The following is an 18798-nucleotide window of genomic DNA, read 5'->3' on the forward strand; positions in this document are numbered from 1 at the left end:
TCTGAGTGCTTTAGGCTGAAAGACTGACAAGTTATAAGGGAAAAACTGAAGTGCAGACTTTGTGGAGCCGGGAATGGTTAGCCCCAGCTAACTGGTGCTGCACGGTGCGCAAAACCGCACAAAAGCGGGTTTTTATAGCAGGAAGATAAAAGGGATATAAATTAGCCCAAAATGGCAAATAAACTACAAATTCTGAGCTGAAAACCACTCCTCCAGGGACAGATAGGCTGCTCAAACTCCCCACTCTCACTGGTGAACAGAGAAACTTCCTTTTATCCAAGTAAGGTATGAGCCAGCACAGGAACTACAAAACAGTCCTAGCATCAGCAAACTCTGAAAACTGGACTATACTAGCTTCAGAAAGGTGGGAAACAAGTATAGGATAGCTTATTTTTGGGGGGGGGGTTTGTTTTTCTTTAGAGTTTAAGGCAGCTAAGACAAAATAATCACTTTAAAACACAGAAAAACAGCTATCACACTTGAGTGTGTAGTCTACAACAGTTAAAACAGTTTAAATGTTGTAGACTACACACTCAAGTGTGATAGCTGAGTGTGTAGTCTACAACAGTTAAAACAGTTTAAATGCTCTAAAAATGAGTTTAAAGTGCAAAACAGTAAATAAGTACAATTAAACAGTTGTAAAAGGCTTTTTTTGTATCAAACAAATGCTAGAAACCGAATGTTTAGGTGGAATTAGCAATTTCTAACAAGAAACAAGCCAAAAAAGTACTTAAATCAAACCAAAGTCTCTCTTTTCTCCTTCTGCTGTTGTAGGACTCTGCAGATCACCTAGGCAGGTTCTTGCTGAGCTGATACAAGCACAAAAAACACGCAAAAGATGGTTTTTATAGCAGGAAGATAAGAGGGATATAAATTATCCCAAAAATAGCCAATAAACTACAAATTCTGAGCTAAAATACACTCCTTCAGGAACAGATAGGCTGCTCAAAGCTCCCCACTCTCACTGGTGAACAGAGAACTTCCTTCTATCCAAGTAAGGTATGGGCCCACACAGGAACTACAAAACAGTCTTGGATTCAGCAGACTCTGAAAATTGGACTATACTAGCTTCAGAAAGATGGAATACAAGTATAGGATAGCTTATTTTTTTGTTTTTTTTTTGGCGGGGGTTAGAGTTTAAGGCAGATAAGACAAAATAATCACTTTAAAACACAGAAAAACGGCTATCACACTTGAGTGTGTAGCCTAAACAGTTAAAACAGTTTAAATGCTCTAAAAATGAATCCATTCACAAAGCTGATATATATATATATATATATATATATATATATATATATATATATATATATATATACACACACACACACACACACACACACACACACACACGCATACAAATTACCTTATTACATTCAATTAAACAATAAATTAATAAATTAATCAGCTTCTAACTCAACTTTTAAAGAAACGCAGAAAATGAGCAAATTAAATAAACCACATATATATTCTACAATAATTTTTAAAAACAAGTTATATTGAATCATATAAAAAACATATATCAAATTCATTAAAAAATGCCTTCATAGATTAAAACCTATACTTAAATTTTAATATTTAATACTTAAATTTTCTACCTTTTAACATAGGTTTTAAAGGGATTTTATCATTAAGGCCAGGGGGATTATATGCCTGCAGTCTGATTATCCAGTCTGTTTCTAATTGTTCAGTTCGATTTCTTATATCTCCCCCTCTTTGACTGGGTATACTAATTTGTATAATCATAAACTTAAAAGAATGTGTAGAGCCTTCCCTTAAAACATGTTTTGAAAGTGCATTGACTTCGGATTTCATCCTAATTTGGTAAACGTGCTCCCTTATTCTATTTTTCAACTTCCTGTCCGTTTTACCTACATAAAACGCATTACACTCTGAACAGGTAGCCAAATACACTAAATGTTCTGTATTACATGACCCATTAACATTAAAAGTATAAACTTTAGAAGTAAGGGGATGCACAAACAAATGACTACTACTGATATACATACAAAAATTACATTTACTACATGATACAGTACCATTGAAATCTACTGCATCAGTTCTAATACTATCTGAAAAACATAGTAATCTGTGTAAATTCTTTGTGTTTTTATATATAAATCGAGGGTATTCACCCACTAGTTCCTTAATGTCAGGATTAGTTGTTAAAATATCCCAGTGTCTACTAAACACATCCTTAACTGACTTTATATCCTGAGTATAGCATAGGGCTACTTTCTGCTGCTTCCCTTCATTTCTATTCTCTACTTTATGTAATTCTTTGCAGTAACTTCTACCTTTATCTGAGAAGTAAGGACATGCTTTATTTTCCCTTTCTTGACATACACTCAAAAAGCATTCCTCTACTTCTTCATATTTGTAATTACGTGCTAGTAACCTCTTATTCAAAACTTCTAACTCAGCTTCATAATTACTCTGTAAGAGCTTTAACCTAGACACTCTTATGGCTTGCCCTTTTATAATGTTAGTGAAAATATGCTGAGGGTGCATACTGCTTCTATGCAACAGTGTATTCTTATAACAATTTTTCCTGTGCACCCCAGTATTAAAATCCCCATTCCATAAACGCTGTACAGATACATCTAAAAAAGCTATACTGTTCTTAGAACTAGTCATGGTAAATTTTAAAAATGAAGTTGATGAGTTCATCTATCTATGAAATCTACTCAAATCATCTGCTGAACCAACCCAAAGGAAGAACAAAGCATCTACAAATCGTTTGTAAAAACAGACGAATCTTTGAAACATTTCAAGGTGAAAAAGTCTTTCTTCTTCCCATAATGCCATTACTAGATTGGCGTAGCTATTGGCACATGAAGTACCCATAGCTGCGCCATCTTTTTGTAAGTATAAGCGTTCTTCAAACAAGAAGATATTATTTTCCAACACCAGTTTAAGGAATAAACAGATAAGATCTCTCCTATTATCTGACAAATTAGAATGTTTGTCAAGGTATAATCTGATACTCCAAATTCCTATATCATTAGGTATGTTTGTAAACAATGAGTTAACATCCATGGTCACCATAGCAATTATATCAGTGTCCTTTAAGTTTATAGTCTCACCATAAAAGTCTAATAAAAACTGTTTAGAATCTCTCAAAATAAAAATATTTGAGTTCACTATAGGTCTTAACATCTTCTCAATAAAAACTGATAAGGGTTCTGTAATCCACCCTTGACCCGACACAATTGGTCTCATTGGAGGGGCAGCTGGGTCTTTATGTAGTTTAGGTAACCCTTGGATCATCGGAATAGTTGGTGTATCAGTAAACAAAAAATTATACATATTTAAGTCAATAATTTCTTTCTTATACAACTCATCCAAAACATTGTGTACCCTTAAAATATGCTCTTGGGCTCTAGTTATATGCATAGATTTATAATAATTTGTGTCATTCAACATTTCAAACATACTCTTGTTATATGACACCTTATCCATTATAACTATAGGGCCACACTTATCTGCTGGTCTAATAGAGATGTTTCTGTCATTCCTTAGATTCAGTAATGCTTTAAAGTGTCTTGGTGTTAAATTATGCTTATTAAGAATAACTTGTCTATCATCCTTCATTTTAAACAAATCCTTTTCAACAATTTTACTGAAAGTATCTTTCAAACCATAATAAAACCATTCACAAAGCTGATATATATATATATATGCATAAAAATTACCTTATTACATTCAATTAAACAATAAATTAATAAATTAATCAGCTTCTAACTCGACTTTTAAAGAAACATGCAGACAATGAACAAATTAAATAAACCACATATATATTCTACAATAATTTTTTAAAACAAGTTATATTAAATCATATAAAAAACATATATCAAATTCATTAAAAAATGCCTTCATAGATTAAAACCTATACTTAAATTTTAATATTTAATACTTAAATTTTCTACCTTTTAACATAGGTTTTAAAGGAATTTTATCATTAAGGCCAGGGAGATTATGTGCCTGCAGTCTGATTATCCAGTCTGTTTCTAATTGTTCAGTTCGATTTCTTATATCTCCCCCTCTTTGACTGGGTATACTAATTTGTATAATCATAAACTTAAAAGAATGTGTAGAGCCTTCCTTTAAAACATGTTTTGAAAGTGCATTGACTTCGGATTTCATCCTAATTTGGTAAACGTGCTCCCTTATTCTATTTTTCAACTTCCTGTCCGTTTTACCTACATAAAACGCATTACACTCTGAACAGGTAGCCAAATACACTAAATGTTCTGTATTACATGACCCATTAACATTAAAAGTATAAACTTTAGAAGTAAGGGGATGCACAAACAAATTACTACTACTGATATACATACAAAAATTACATTTACTACATGATACAGTACCATTGAAATCTACTGCATCAGTTCTAATACTATCTGAAAAACATAGTAATCTGTGTAAATTCTTTGTGTTTTTATATATAAATCGAGGGTATTCACCCACTAGTTCCTTAATGTCAGGATTAGTTGTTAAAATATCCCAGTGTCTACTAAACACATCCTTAACTGACTTTATATCCTGAGTATAGCATAGGGCTACTTTCTGCTGCTTCCCTTCATTTCTATTCTCTACTTTATGTAATTCTTTGCAGTAACTTCTACCTTTATCTGAGAAGTAAGGACATGCTTTATTTTCCCTTTCTTGACATACACTCAAAAAGCATTCCTCTACTTCTACATATTTGTAATTATGTGCTAGTAACCTCTTATTCAAAACTTCTAACTCAGCTCCATAATTAGTAACAATTTTTCCTGTGCACCCCAGTATTAAAATCCCCATTCCATAAACGCTGTACAGATACATCTAAAAAGGTTAATAAAAGTTTTTGCCTCTAAAAATGAGTTTAAAGTACAAAACAGTAAATACAATTAAACAGTTGTAAAAGGCTTTTTTGTATCAAATAAATGCTAGAAACTGAGTGTTTAGGCGGAATTAGCAATTTCTAATAAGAAACAAGACAAAAAAAGTACCTAAATCAAACCAAAGTCTCTCTTTTCTCCTTCTGCTGCTGTAGGACTCTGCAGATCACCTGGGCAGGTTCTTACTGAGCTGATACAAGTGCAAAAAATGTGCAAAAGTGGGTTTTTATAGCAGGAAGATAAGAGGGATAGAAATTAGCCCCAAATTGCCAATAAACTACAAATTCTTAGGTATATTTAATCACTTGCCAAATTTTGCATTTCTGCCAGATATCCCTTTACATACAAATCATGCTTTGTTTAACATTGTCAACCTTCCAGAACTTTGAAAGCCCTCCTAGCAGCTTTCGTGAACTTCTAAAGGTCTTCACATTTCAGTTACCCAAATACCAAACCAAAGGTCAAAGTAATCTATTGAGCATTACAGACTAAACTCCTTTTTCATCCCTGTTTCTAAAGTTCTAAAAGGTCATATCCACACAGCTGAAAAACTTATGGAGGATTGTGATATTCTGTCTGATAACCAGCACAGTTTCAGATTTGTACATAGCACTGCCGCATGACCATTCTCACTTAACAGATGCAGCTATAAAGCCATCCTCAAGGGCAAGCAAAGGATAGTATAAAAGATACAACAAAAGTATTCAGTTTTGTTATTTTCATAAAGTTTCTACGGCTGCAGCAATGGGTTTCAACAGTTTGTTACCTACCTTGAGAACAGTATGGTTTGTGTAAGCAGTACACTTTTCACTGACTCCCAAATGGCTGAATCCAGTTTACTGAATGGGTTTCAAACAAGACCCCTATTTCAAGAAGAAGAGGTAGCAAGACCCCACACACCTAATGCAGGTCCACTCCCTGTACCCCTTTCACTAAAACAATATACTCTGAAGTCATACTACTAGGAGGTAAGTTAAAAACTGTTGTATCAAAACACTTGATTGAGCAGAGTGAGTCATTCAACTCTAGTAAAATAAAGTTTAGTGGAAACAACCAGAAACAAACCAAGAATAGAATTGACAGCATCAAGACTGGCCATTCCTAATCTTACTGTTTTCGGATGAAGCCAGATGTGTATCATGGTCTGTCCTTGGGCCTCTATTCTGTACCATTTTTATTGCTGCAGTATCCTTCAGTCTTTCACATGTTCATCTACACAGGAATTAGGGCAATCTGATAAAGAAGAAGAAGAAGAAGAAGTATACTCTTCCTCTCATTAAAAAGTAGCTCCACATCTAAAATAGTAAAATACATGCATATTTAACAGATTCTGCAGATTTCTGGGGCTCTCCCTCACAAATAAAGATCACTCACTTCTCCTTGGAAACAGTCCTATAAGAGTTCTATTCTTGTTGTGCATCCTAATGTACAAACTACTACATAACATAAACATGGGCCTTAAACCCAGTACCAGGAGCATCTATTTCTTATGCACATCATTCTTACGACTTACCATTCCACAATGTTCCCTTGTATCTAGCAGCAAGATCTTTTCTCTTTTTGAGCTTAACTTTTGATAGATGCATCCTGTTTCTAGGACTTGGCTAAAGATGGCCCCTTATACAGTTAACCTACCCAGTTATAAAATTAGGTAAATAAGATCATGCATATATGGATGCACATATGCATGCATACATTTCTGTGTGATCTGGCAATCCTTAAAAGGCTCTGCTCTTAACTCTTGTCATATTGATTGATAGAGGTTAAACACAAGCCAGCTATAACAGACTCCCCCTCAAAGTTTTTTCTGTGTGGCTGTTGGTGTAACTTCCTGGTTATGGAACTACTGAAACTGTTTGCTTGGACATTGCTATTTTTTGTTATTATATAATTATTCTTACATTATTTTCTATATATGATGCAAACTATATTGACCATTAAATTATTTTTTGATGATTTTGTTGAGTGTAAGTGGTTATAGCAGAAAATAGGTTCTTTGGTACAGTCAATCTTTTTTTTTCATTAACCTAACATTGCTACTACATGCCCACTGAGAAAACCTCACCAGGAATTGTGGCATTCTAATTCCCATCATCAATATCCATGAGAAAAGTATTTAATTTTTTGTTTGTTTATTAGTATATAATAATAAGGAAAATCCAGCTGGGAAGTATATTCTTCAGAGGAGGCCTGGGCAAACAGTTCCACAAATTAATCATAAAATTTAAAAATATAGTTAAAATGAAAGTCTTGTGAATAGAGATTCACAGCATATTGATGTAAGATATTACATTATACAACATATGAATAGACATTCCAACATATTGAATGGGTGAAGAGGAACAATTCTGGACATAATAATACAAATTAAAACCTATTGTATTATATAATTATGTGTATGGAGATACAGGATGAGTCTGAAAATAATCTGCTGCAACAAAAATAGACTATGCATAAAATTAAAAAAAAATGCTAATACAGGAACATATAAACTAGATGACAGACACAATGATATAATGGACAATCTCAGCCTGATAGCTGCATAATAAACAGTCTCTTTTTATTTAAAACATGCTAATAAAGGGTCAAACAATTGGCATAAGTAAGAAGGAGAGGTAAAAGGGGAAGACTGAACAAGAGAAAGGAACTGAAAAAATGAAGAAAATAGAAAGAGGAAAGAAAGACAATGGACTATAAATAACTAGAGATACACTAAACAGTCTGAAGAAATTTTATAAAGTGAGTAATTTAGGTGGTGCATTTCATCCTAGAAGTCTGTCAAACCTTGACCAACTTCCTAGCTCAGTTATGAAGCACAGCTGTAGCACAGCCACTTTGGGTGTGCACATAGCAGTTATCAGAAACCAGGCCACACAGGGATGTCAGACTGGAGTACAGACACTTCTAGCAACCATGACTGTTTTAGTATCTATGGAGATCAGACTGGATATAGTGGATTATGATGAGGTTGGTGATCGTAACCATGTTATTATGTGTTCAAGACATAGATTTCAAGAAATTCAACTTGAGAGCAATGCTTGTGAGGTGAATCTTGGCATCCACACCTCGGACACATAATACAATGCTACAATCTTCTAACCCACTTATAATTCTTTGTAGTGTAAGGAGTTTTATCTTCTCCATGTACTACAAATGAATCAAAAGTAAGCTAAAAAAATGTGATGTGTCATTCTAGCTTTAAAAGACGATAACATTATTTCATATTTTAGTGCCCCCATTCAACTTGCGAATATCAGAAAGTAAGAAAGTAGGCTAGCTGCCTTTGTTGACTATTTTAAGCCTAGCCAATTTCCCCTTAGTGAGATTCAATCCCTGTATATCTTAAATGTGAGGTAAACACCTTAACCATTATGTCAGCCCTCTTATCCTATTGTCTTCTTTTTTATGTACTCAATCTACTCTCTTTCCACTGATAAAGCCTAGAAAACAGACTAGAAAAGGAAAGCTAAAAAGAGCTTAAAAATTATTAAGGAAAGGATGTTGTGGGTGGAAATTGGACAATTCTTCTGTGGTCATTTATGCAATATTGCACAACTGGCTGAATACTGGATCCCATTAATGAACTTATTGCATTTGGGGTTTGCCATTACCCAAAAGTACAGTGACCTCAGAGCTAGGTTTAATAAGTTAAAAAGTGTTAAATTTTGATCTCCCTACATGGTGAATGTAGGAGGTTTACCCTCTACCAAAAATAAATATGCCATTCCCTTGTTCATGGGAAGCCATCTCAAACATTTTGTTTTGTTTAAGGATATCAATATCTTGGGATTCATGTATTATATCATGACAATATAGCTGAGGTTGCTAGACACACAACTGCTTTGACCTTCCACATTCATTCTTCATGAAAGACCATTTGGTATTGCAGCTCTGCCTAACTATTACAAGTTCCTGAGCAATTTTGAAATGAGATGTCTTATTATAATGCTTAAAATAGATATATTGTGAAACTCTCACAGCTACACAGAAATATGTCATTGAGTTTTATCTTGTGCTGTCTTGTTCTTTCTCTTTGTCCACTTGAAAATTTGTGAATGCTGCCAGTGGATGAAACAAACCAAGATCCCACATAAGTTAAAAAGAGGAGAAAACAGTTTGCATCTGAGAGATAGTGAAAAGGAAGAAAGTAATTGTGATGTCCCTTCTCTGGAACAGTAATCAAAGAGCCTGAATCCTCGCAACTGCCACTGAAGAGCGATGTTCACTAGGAATAAAAATAGATATGCACAGTATTTCCAGATGCAGCTCTCTGCATCAAACAAAATTTCCCTCAAGAGCACACAGGGAACACACTCACCCAGGGTCTGGGTTTCAATCTCTCTTTCTCCAGGTCCCAGTAAGATTCCTAAATGGCATAGCTGTAGAGTTGAGTCTTCAGCCGAGTGTCCAAGCCATGTCCTCCAGCACCCTTTCTGGGAAACCAGTGCTTCTTGTCCCTGCTCCAAGCAGCTGATACACACACTCTCCTTGAAATTTGATTTTCACACACGCGCGAGCACACACACACACACACACACACACACACACACACACACACACACACACACACACACATACACACACACACACACACACACACACACACACACACACACACACACACACACACACACATCTGGGAAAGGCTGGCACAGATTTACTAGCTATGCCCCCTTCTGCCCAGACTATAAGGTAATTAATGCCACCAGACACTCCAAAGCAACCGCTCTAAGGCTATTACAAGGGTGCCTAATTACTAAGTTAAATAAATATTAATGCCAATTGTAGTGTTTGACCAATGCAGTAAGGCTTTCAGGAGTGGCCATAGACTCACCAAATAGATATGAGTACTCGCAAAGGTTAAAACATTCTCTAAAGGACCAGCCACCATGAACAGTCTAAATATATTTAATAATAATTAATAAAATAACATGGAAATATGGACTATCTGTTTATAATAAACACCAGAGTTTCAATCACAGGAAATATTAAAATAAAACAGATAAATCGATTCACACAGATACAGAAAAACAGTACTTAACTAATCTATATATATTTTCCTGAATTACTATTCCCTGATTGCTTACTAGAACAAGGGAAGATGAAGTGGATGACAGGTCCTTCTATGTTAGGTTCCAAGAAACAGACTGTTCTGAGACTTCAGTCTCATCTAGTATTAAAAGCATCATTTTGGTGATGGATTACAGAATGACATCACATACATCTGATCATCTGAAATCTGATTTCCTTGGCTAGAAGCTGCCAGGAGTTAGCACATATGTGTCAATACTACACACACATAGCAGCTTCTAGAAGTCATAAAACATAAAACATGTCCACTATTCCTAAAGGATCTAATAAATCATTCTCTGACAAAGACATTTCATATCTGGCTGCAGTTAGAACTATAAGATACTATCTTTATGGCATAAATTAAGTAACTTAATTTCTTACTGTTTTTCAAAGTTAGCTGGACAGAGATTAACTTCTTCTCTTCCAGTATCCACTGTTAACACACACACATACACACACACACACACACACACACACACACACACACACACATGTAGATCGACAAATAACTATCAGAAACAGTGTATACACACAGTTCGGAGAATGCACTCATAACCTAATTCAAGCTGTATAATAGAGGTTATCTCACATCTATTTAATTTTTTTTCACAAGACATCAAGAAAAAGATGACCACTAAATTTTTACAATGGTCCTGGACAGAACCTAAAGCACTTTTCCTGTAACTATAGCACCACACTGCCAACATAATATGTAATCTGACAATTATTTAAGCCTGTTCTAACTTTAGCATGAACACCTGAAACCAAAGTTCATGTAAATGGCATTATCATTTTCACTATGTTTGGCACATGCTGCGTTGTTTATAGAAGATCACTCTGCTTTCAGTGAGTGTAGTTATGACTGCTATTTACAAGTGAGATGGGCATGTTAACAGGCGGGGGGAGATGCTCATAGGTTCTATGGTGTATACTAGGTGGATGACCACAGGGATCTTTTTATGCCTAAGTCATGTATCTCACCTGCAGCACACATTCTCATTAATACTATTTTCAGGATGGAGCTACAACACAAAAAACCTTCTCCACCACCCAGAAGTGCACCTTCTCTAATCCATCACCTTTATTTGACCCTACAAGTGAATGCAGAAATAGTAACTGTCACAAAAGGAAATATTGCCAGCCCTGCTATTTAGAATTTTGTAAATAATTGTATGTCATTTGTGACTATTAATATGATTTATATAGAAATGTAAGACTGCCAGCTCAGCAATCTGGAATTTTGTAAATGGCTATGTGTCATTTGTGAATAGCAACATGATTCATAGGCCTGTGTTACAAATGTATTAGAACTGTATGTCATATTGTATAGATGTGTGCTGAAGAGATATTTTTACACACTATTGTAATTGTTTCGATGTATGTATTTTAACAGGAGATTAACTTGCAAAAGTTAAGAATAATTGAGAATGAAGTATTTTATTGCTTGGCCATAAAAAAGAGAGGTTATTTTTCAGTTTCAGTCAAAAGGAGACAGGATGTCTACACCAGGGGACTCTCTGTGTTCTCTTGAAAGAGAGATAATTACTAGGCTTGAGATGTAGAAGTGTTTTATTGTATTATGACTTCCAGGATCTGAAAACATCTAAAGGCTATGTATTTTACAGGGAGATGCTAAATGCTAGCAGTTTTTTAGCAATGGTTGTTTTGAGCCTGGGAACTAAATTCAGGTGACATAAAAGTGATGTCATGCTGCAAGTATCCCATCAGTAATATTTGATATTAATTTAAGAACTCTCTGAGAGAGTGACTGGGCATTTTGTATATGTCTTTGACCTGACAACAACATCAGCTAGAAGATCAATTCACCACACTTGCCTTGCTGTAAGTAAGTTAACTAGGTTACAGTAATTTCTTTTAGATTCAGTACGGAATATAGTAAAAATTATATCCTGTGTAAAAATAGCTCTGGGGAATCTCTCTTTCCTCACGAAATTGCAAAAACATGGAAAACTATGCCTCCTGACCTCAAACTAGAAAAATGTACATCCACTTTCAAAAACCTCCTCAAATCATATCTTTACACCAAACATTTATGTAACTGCAATGGACCTCCCTGAAGTCCCACCCTACTGTAGGATGCTATTTCCTGATGCTTTAAGCAAATTACAAATATTGTGTTCCACTTACTGTCACTGTATATACTGTAAATATTGTTTATATGCTTACACTGTGCTAAGGCTCTGTAATGTAAATATACTGGACCTACACTTGTCTATAAAGTGCTGTGATCACATGTTTGTACTTCAACACTGTATTAATAACTTGGTAACCTTTCTGCATGTATTTACTAAAATTGTTAACATTTAAACTTTGTCACTTTGATTGTTACCATAAATTGCTCATTATTCTGTAACTGTTTGGAGCTTTTCTCCCCAGGACTCCGCTGAAAATGGACACTAGCTGTTCAGCCGAGCTATCCTGGTAAACAAATGTTAAATAAACAAATAAAAATAAAAATCGGTTTAGATGTTTTCTACATTTATTTGAGACTGTCCTGCAATGTTGTTTTAAATATTTCCTGTGATTTTGAAGTTACTGTGATGATTTATTAAGTATTTTCTTGTTCTTTTATTAGTTATTATTAAATATATATAAACCTATCTTTGTGGCTGATATTTGTGAGACATATTTAAGCTCTTAGAGTACTTGTATATCTATTTGGTGATACAAGCCACTCCTAATAACCTTACTCTTGGTCAAACTACCATTTGGATTATTAGTAACATTACACAGTAGAATATATGTGTGTAAATGAGAGGGAGGGTAGAGGAATGGTGAGGATGCAGGGAGTAGAGTTCGTAAAGGTGGACGAGTTTAAGTACTTGGGATGAACAGTTCAGAGTAATGGTAAATGTGGAAGAGAGGTGAAGAAGAGAGTACAGGTAGGGTGGAATGGGTGGAGAAGAGTGTCAGGAGTGATTTGTAACAGACGGGTACCAGTAAGAGTGAAAGGGAAGGTCTACAAGAGGGTAGTGAGACCAGCTATGTTATATGGATTGGAGGCAGTTGCATTGACAAAAAGGCAGGAGTCAGAGCTGGATGTGGCAGAGTTAAAGATGTTAAGATTTGCACTCGGTGTGACTAGGATGGATAGGATTAGGAATCAGTATATTAGAGGGTCAGCTCATGTTGGACAGTTTGGAGACAAAGCAAGAGAGACAAGATTGCGTAGGTTTGGACATGTGCTGAGGAGGGATGATGGGTATATTGGGAAAAAGATGCTAAAAATGGAGCTGCCAGGTAAGAGGAAAAGAGGAGGGCCTAAGATAAGGTTTATGGACGTGGTGAGAGAGGACATGGAGGCGGTTGGTGTGACAGAGCAAGATGCAGAGGATAGGAAGAAATAGAAAGAGATGATCCGCTGTGGCAACCCCTAACGGGAAAAGCTGAAAGATGATGATGATGAGTAACATTACACAGTAGGATTGGACACCCCTTATTAGGTGTCCTTAAAGTAGCTGATGAGTAGTGGCTGGTGGTGGTGGAAACTACCTTATAGTCTGGGCAGAATGGGGCATAGCTAGTAAACCTGTGCCAGCCTTTCCCAGGAGTGTGTGTGTGTGTGTGTGTGTGTGTGTGTGTGTGTGTGTGTGTGTGTGTGTGTGTGTGTGTGTGTGTGTGTGTGTGTGTGTGTGTGTGTGTGTGTGTGTGTGTGTGTGTGTGTGTGTGTGTGTGTGTGTGTGTGTAAATCAAACCTGAAAGTGTGTGTCAGCTACTTGGGCAGGGATATGAAGCACTGGTTGGACACAGAGGGTGCTGGAGGTCTTGGTTTGGCCACTCAGTTGAGATCTCAACCCTACAGCTGTGACAGTGGACAGTCTTATTGGGGATCTGTAGAATGAGGGAGAAACCAGCCCCAGACTGATTGTGGTCTCTGTGTGCTCTTAAGGGAAATAGCACTTTACTGTGTGTGTACTTGTCATCCTCCCAGTGTGTATGTCTCCCATTGTTGCCAGTGGCGAGGATTGAGGCTCCTTGATTACTGGGTCAGTACTGGGGCATCACAGTAACTATTTAGGGAACTAAATTATATACAAAAGTCATTCTGAACCAAATAGACTATGTATATGTGTAACCCACCTGTATAGCATGGTGGGTTAATGCACTGTGGTATAGTTGAGACAGCTCCGGGTTTGGGACTTGGCAGAAGAGTTTATTTTTATGATCTGTGTGGCCTAGTGGGCTAGTGCAGTAGGCTGTAGCTGAAAGGGACCCGGGTTTGAATCATGTTAGGGGAGATTATTTTTTGGATTCCACCTGTGTCCCTGCTGGACAGGAGCTTTGGGTGCTGACTTGTCTAAACATGAACTAAACTCTTGGCTAGGCTTATATGGGCCTCAGGGCCAATAGCCTAGTAACTTCCTATGATCCTATGATCCTATGTTCCTATGATCCTATATGGAATACCTGATGCAAGATTAGAACTGTTGTAAAAGATCAGGGCATCTTCGTACACCATCAGGGCAGGCCTGACATAGTTAGTGAGGGAGTTTGTGAACTGTGAGTATAAAAAGTACATCCAGGTTGGAGCTATGGAGAAATCCAATAAAGTAACAAAGCAAAAAAAAAAAAAACATGTCATATACTCACAATGAACTCCAAAAAAGTAACAAGAAAGGAAAAAAGTGTCATAAACTCACAATTAAATCTTCTAAATAATTAATTTATTGGACATTTCCTATATGAGCTAGATGGGGAAATATCCCTTGATGTGCTACAGATATTCATTATGAATAGCAGCTTATTTGCACTGAAAATGAAGCAGTGCATGAAACAATTAAAAAAATGCTTCTGTTTGATGCATTCAGTGCAAAATGTACTTGTAGTTCTAAGATTAAACTATTGTGTATGAATCATATTTTCCTGTCTATCTCATGAAGTTTTGTTCATCTCTGAAGCTCCATTGTCAACACTGAATAGCATCTTTCTGAAATGTCTTTTGAATCTCGGTTAATAATTTATGTCAGGCAGTCCAGCAGGGCTAGGAGGAAAGGAGGGGGTGGGTGGAGAACTGTAATAATACTGCAGAATCGGCAGTTCAGGACACACACACACAGAGCCTCCTTTAGAGGTGGAGCTATCTCTCTCTGAACTCGTCCTATATACTCCTGTACATCAGCCTAGTTCAAAACGCTGCTAAGGCAGCTTCAGTAAGCTAGCGTGTTGCTGTTGCAAGGGAAGTCGTGCGGGCAGTGAACACTGCATGGAAATTAGCAGCAGTTTGGAGTAGACAATACTGCTTTTCTTTGAGAGGAGACCACAAACAGAGAGAGGGAGAGAGAGAGAGAGAGAAACATCAGAGAGGGTGACAGGAAGCAAGAAAGGCAGGTTATTCTGTTTTATTTTAAATATTATCCAAACAGGCTAGTATAATCCCTGCATCCTGTAGCCTGTGCAGAATGAGGGGTTTTAATTCCTGCTAACAGTGTAGCATTTTAGCAAAATGTTAATGACAACTCACATAGTCACAGCACTGAAAGGCAAATGATAAGCAAAGGTGTTGTCAGAATGACTGCATTTGATTCTCAGATCTCTTGTCTATGTCTGTCCAATGAAGAAAGAGAGGAGATGAGTTTATCTGACTGCATTCCCTGGTTTTGTCATACTAGAGGTGTGTCAAGAACAGGGAGGGATTAGCCCAGTGCCATTAAACAAGATAATTTGACAATAAAAGCTAAATGAAGTTATGAGACAATTTACAGCCATAACGTGACTATCTCAGTTTATTTTCTTATTTCTTTGTTTGTAAGCAATGCATTCTAGGGTGCTTGTCTGCAAGGCCTGGAAGGCTTTAGTTACTGTTACTAAGCAGTGATTTTAAAAGGTGTGTCCTTATCTGTGTGTATATGTGACAAAATTGGTAGAGAAATGAAAGAGAAAAGCATTGACATCCTTTAAAGACTGATTGTTTCAGTTAGAATTATGGTTTTACGGTTGTGGTCAAATGTATCCCTGTTTACAAGGAGCTGGAGGGGGACTGGGGTGCAGCTGTCTGTGTCACTAAAACACTTTCAGGTATCGAGTGGCCATCCCGTTTATTTACAAGGGATATGGGCTGTTGCTAGCAATTTGCTAATCTTACTCTCTCTCTTCCAAATTCTTTGCTGTCTATCATGTATTCTGCAAATGCTGTTCAGAGCTTAATTGCATTCTAGATATAGTCAAACCCTTTAATTAGCCAATGTATAACTCTGGATGTCATTTTTATGATATTGTTGTCAGATGAAAGAAAGAAAACATGAAAACTAGTTACAGTGTGCTACAGCATGTGAGTGGGTGTGTGCATGCAACTATTTTGTAAGATCTCTGCAGCTGTGTTTACTAGTGACATCTGATGTGATAGTTGCTCTTTGATGCTTCAGGATATCTGAGTGCAGCCAAAACACACACAGATCTGGAGAGGTGTTTGTTAATGTCAAAGGTATTACAGTGCAGTCTCTATAACTGTCCAAGCCATGTCAGTTTAGCAATGATACTGGAAGAGTCAGAAGCATGAAAAAAGCAGAAGGAGAAACAAAGAAAGATGCACAAAATAAAGTGTGCAAGAAACCAATTGCTTTGCATATGTACAGAGAAGGTCTACATTCCTGAAAGAATCATAAACATGTAGCATTTGCAGCACTAACATATGAAGAGGTGGATACCACTTGTAAAACTTAGTAAAAGTCAAATGGTCAGCAGATTATAGTCAGCTTGTCTTACCTCCTTTTACTTTTCCACCTTATTCAGGTTTACATCTGGACAGCAATAGCAGCCTAGTTCAAACAAGGTAATGCATATGGCTGGGTTATCCAGATTAAAAGCAATATGAAGGCACAATCAACATCACTTCCTCAGTAGATTGAACACGCACCTGCAATACCAGGAAAACCAGAAAGTAGTGGGTTCTGTTTCTACACAGGTGCTGCACTCATTATTCACTACTGAGGCTGCAAGGGCACATTAGGGTACTGTGCTTCAGATGTGCCTTCTTTTGGATGAAACAGTAATGTGATTTGGATGAGACGGTAAACTGCAGGGCCATATTCCTGAGTTGGTGGTTTCTCAGGAGGCTGTAAAAATTCCTGCAGCTCCCTGTTGGCCTGACCAACTCTCCCCATGAGTATGAATACTACCTCGGGTTGCCTTTGAAATATGGCCATTAGCCTAGTGGAACTAAGTTGGTTGACAAAATGTAAATAAATATCCCACTCACCAGAGCTGGAGGAAAAATAACTAAATATTAAAGCCACGTATTGAAATCTAAAGACTCACTTTGACAAGTCCCAAGACAACAGAACACAGACCAAAAATGAAAGAGAAGAGTAAATATTGATTATTGTTCTTCTCCTTTAAACTTGTTTGAACCCCGGCCCACCTGATGTGGAACACTGGGGGCAAGCACCCCACAACTCCCAAAATTACGAATTCCGTCTCCAAGCTCACTATGCCTCAGAGAAATGGAATTTTCTGACTAACTGCAATCTAAGACTTATTATGTAGTTCAGATTGTTAGCTACTCAATCTTCATATCTCAGGGCTCTAGAAAGTAGGCCCAGATATTTCAAATGGTTACCTTTTAAAGATAAATAGCAGAGGAATTTCCCTGGTGGCCAAGTGTTTCCCGCTGTGTATACGATCTATCTAATATCAGCCCAGTCGAGTCAAGAATAAAGTAAATAAATGTTTCTTTTTTATTTACCTTCCTTCTTCTCTTAGCACGAATATGGACTTTCCAAAAAAAACTAAAATTAAAAAAAAAAAAAAAACTCAAGCCTAAAGCCTCTCTCCCACTTTGAGCTAGCCATTTCTTTCCATTATTGCATTTTTATTTCTTCAAATGTATATTATATTTGACATTCACCAGATAATTAATAAGCACCACAGACTACAGTAACAGAAGATGTGATTCACCTAAAACTAGTAGCACCTATAGTGTCCAGCAATTTAACAGACAGTGCAACTATTTCTTACAGCTAGCATGTACTAGCCCAAAATCAGTTTTGTTATAGTTAGCTGTCCTCAAGGTGAAATCATGTTTATTGTCATCTGACTGTATCTCTACCCATGAGGAAAATCTGCCTTCTAATATTTCTTGGTCATGTGGTAGTACTCAAGAATCATATGCTCACTACTAACTAATTAAACATGTACTATCAATTTTTACTGTTCGTTCTTCAAATTCTCCAAGCATGACTGGATATTTGTGTATAAATCTTATGACCGAACTTAAGTAGGGCATTATCTAAAAACACATATGCAACGTTATCTCTTGTAATATAATAAAGATAAAAAAATCAAACTGCCACTCTAGGTACTTCAAAACCCAAACTGAAAGACCTCCTATATATATATATATATATATATATATATATATATATATATATATATATATATATATCTTATTCCTTCTCCCCAGTTCATGTACACAAAGACCACTTATAAGCCTCTAGTAATTTAAAATATGTGGCCCCTTACTTTGTTTGTGTTCATCTATAACTATTAGCTACAAACAGCTGTGTGTGTAGTTTTTGAAAGCCTATCTACCACAAATGATACAATTCTTCTTGTCAGATATTGGTTTATATCTGTTCTTAAAACCGCCCTGTAACATCAACAGTGTTCCAGTGTGATCTACAATAACCAATAGCTTAGTAAAAAATGATTAAGGCTATGAATGGTTAATGGGATTTACCATGTGGTTCTAGGTTTGATCCCCTTAGTCTCCCTTTGCATACTAACGTGTGAGTCTTATCTGGTCACTTAGCCAGGCCATACTCCTGGACGCTCATGAAAAAGGGCACTTGCATAAGTAAATTAAAAGAAAGTAGTTCATAAACTA

Source organism: Protopterus annectens, chromosome 3.part1, assembly GCF_019279795.1.
Source record: "Protopterus annectens isolate FY-2018-M chromosome 3.part1, PAN1.0, whole genome shotgun sequence".
Taxonomy (NCBI): Eukaryota; Metazoa; Chordata; order Ceratodontiformes; family Protopteridae; genus Protopterus; species Protopterus annectens.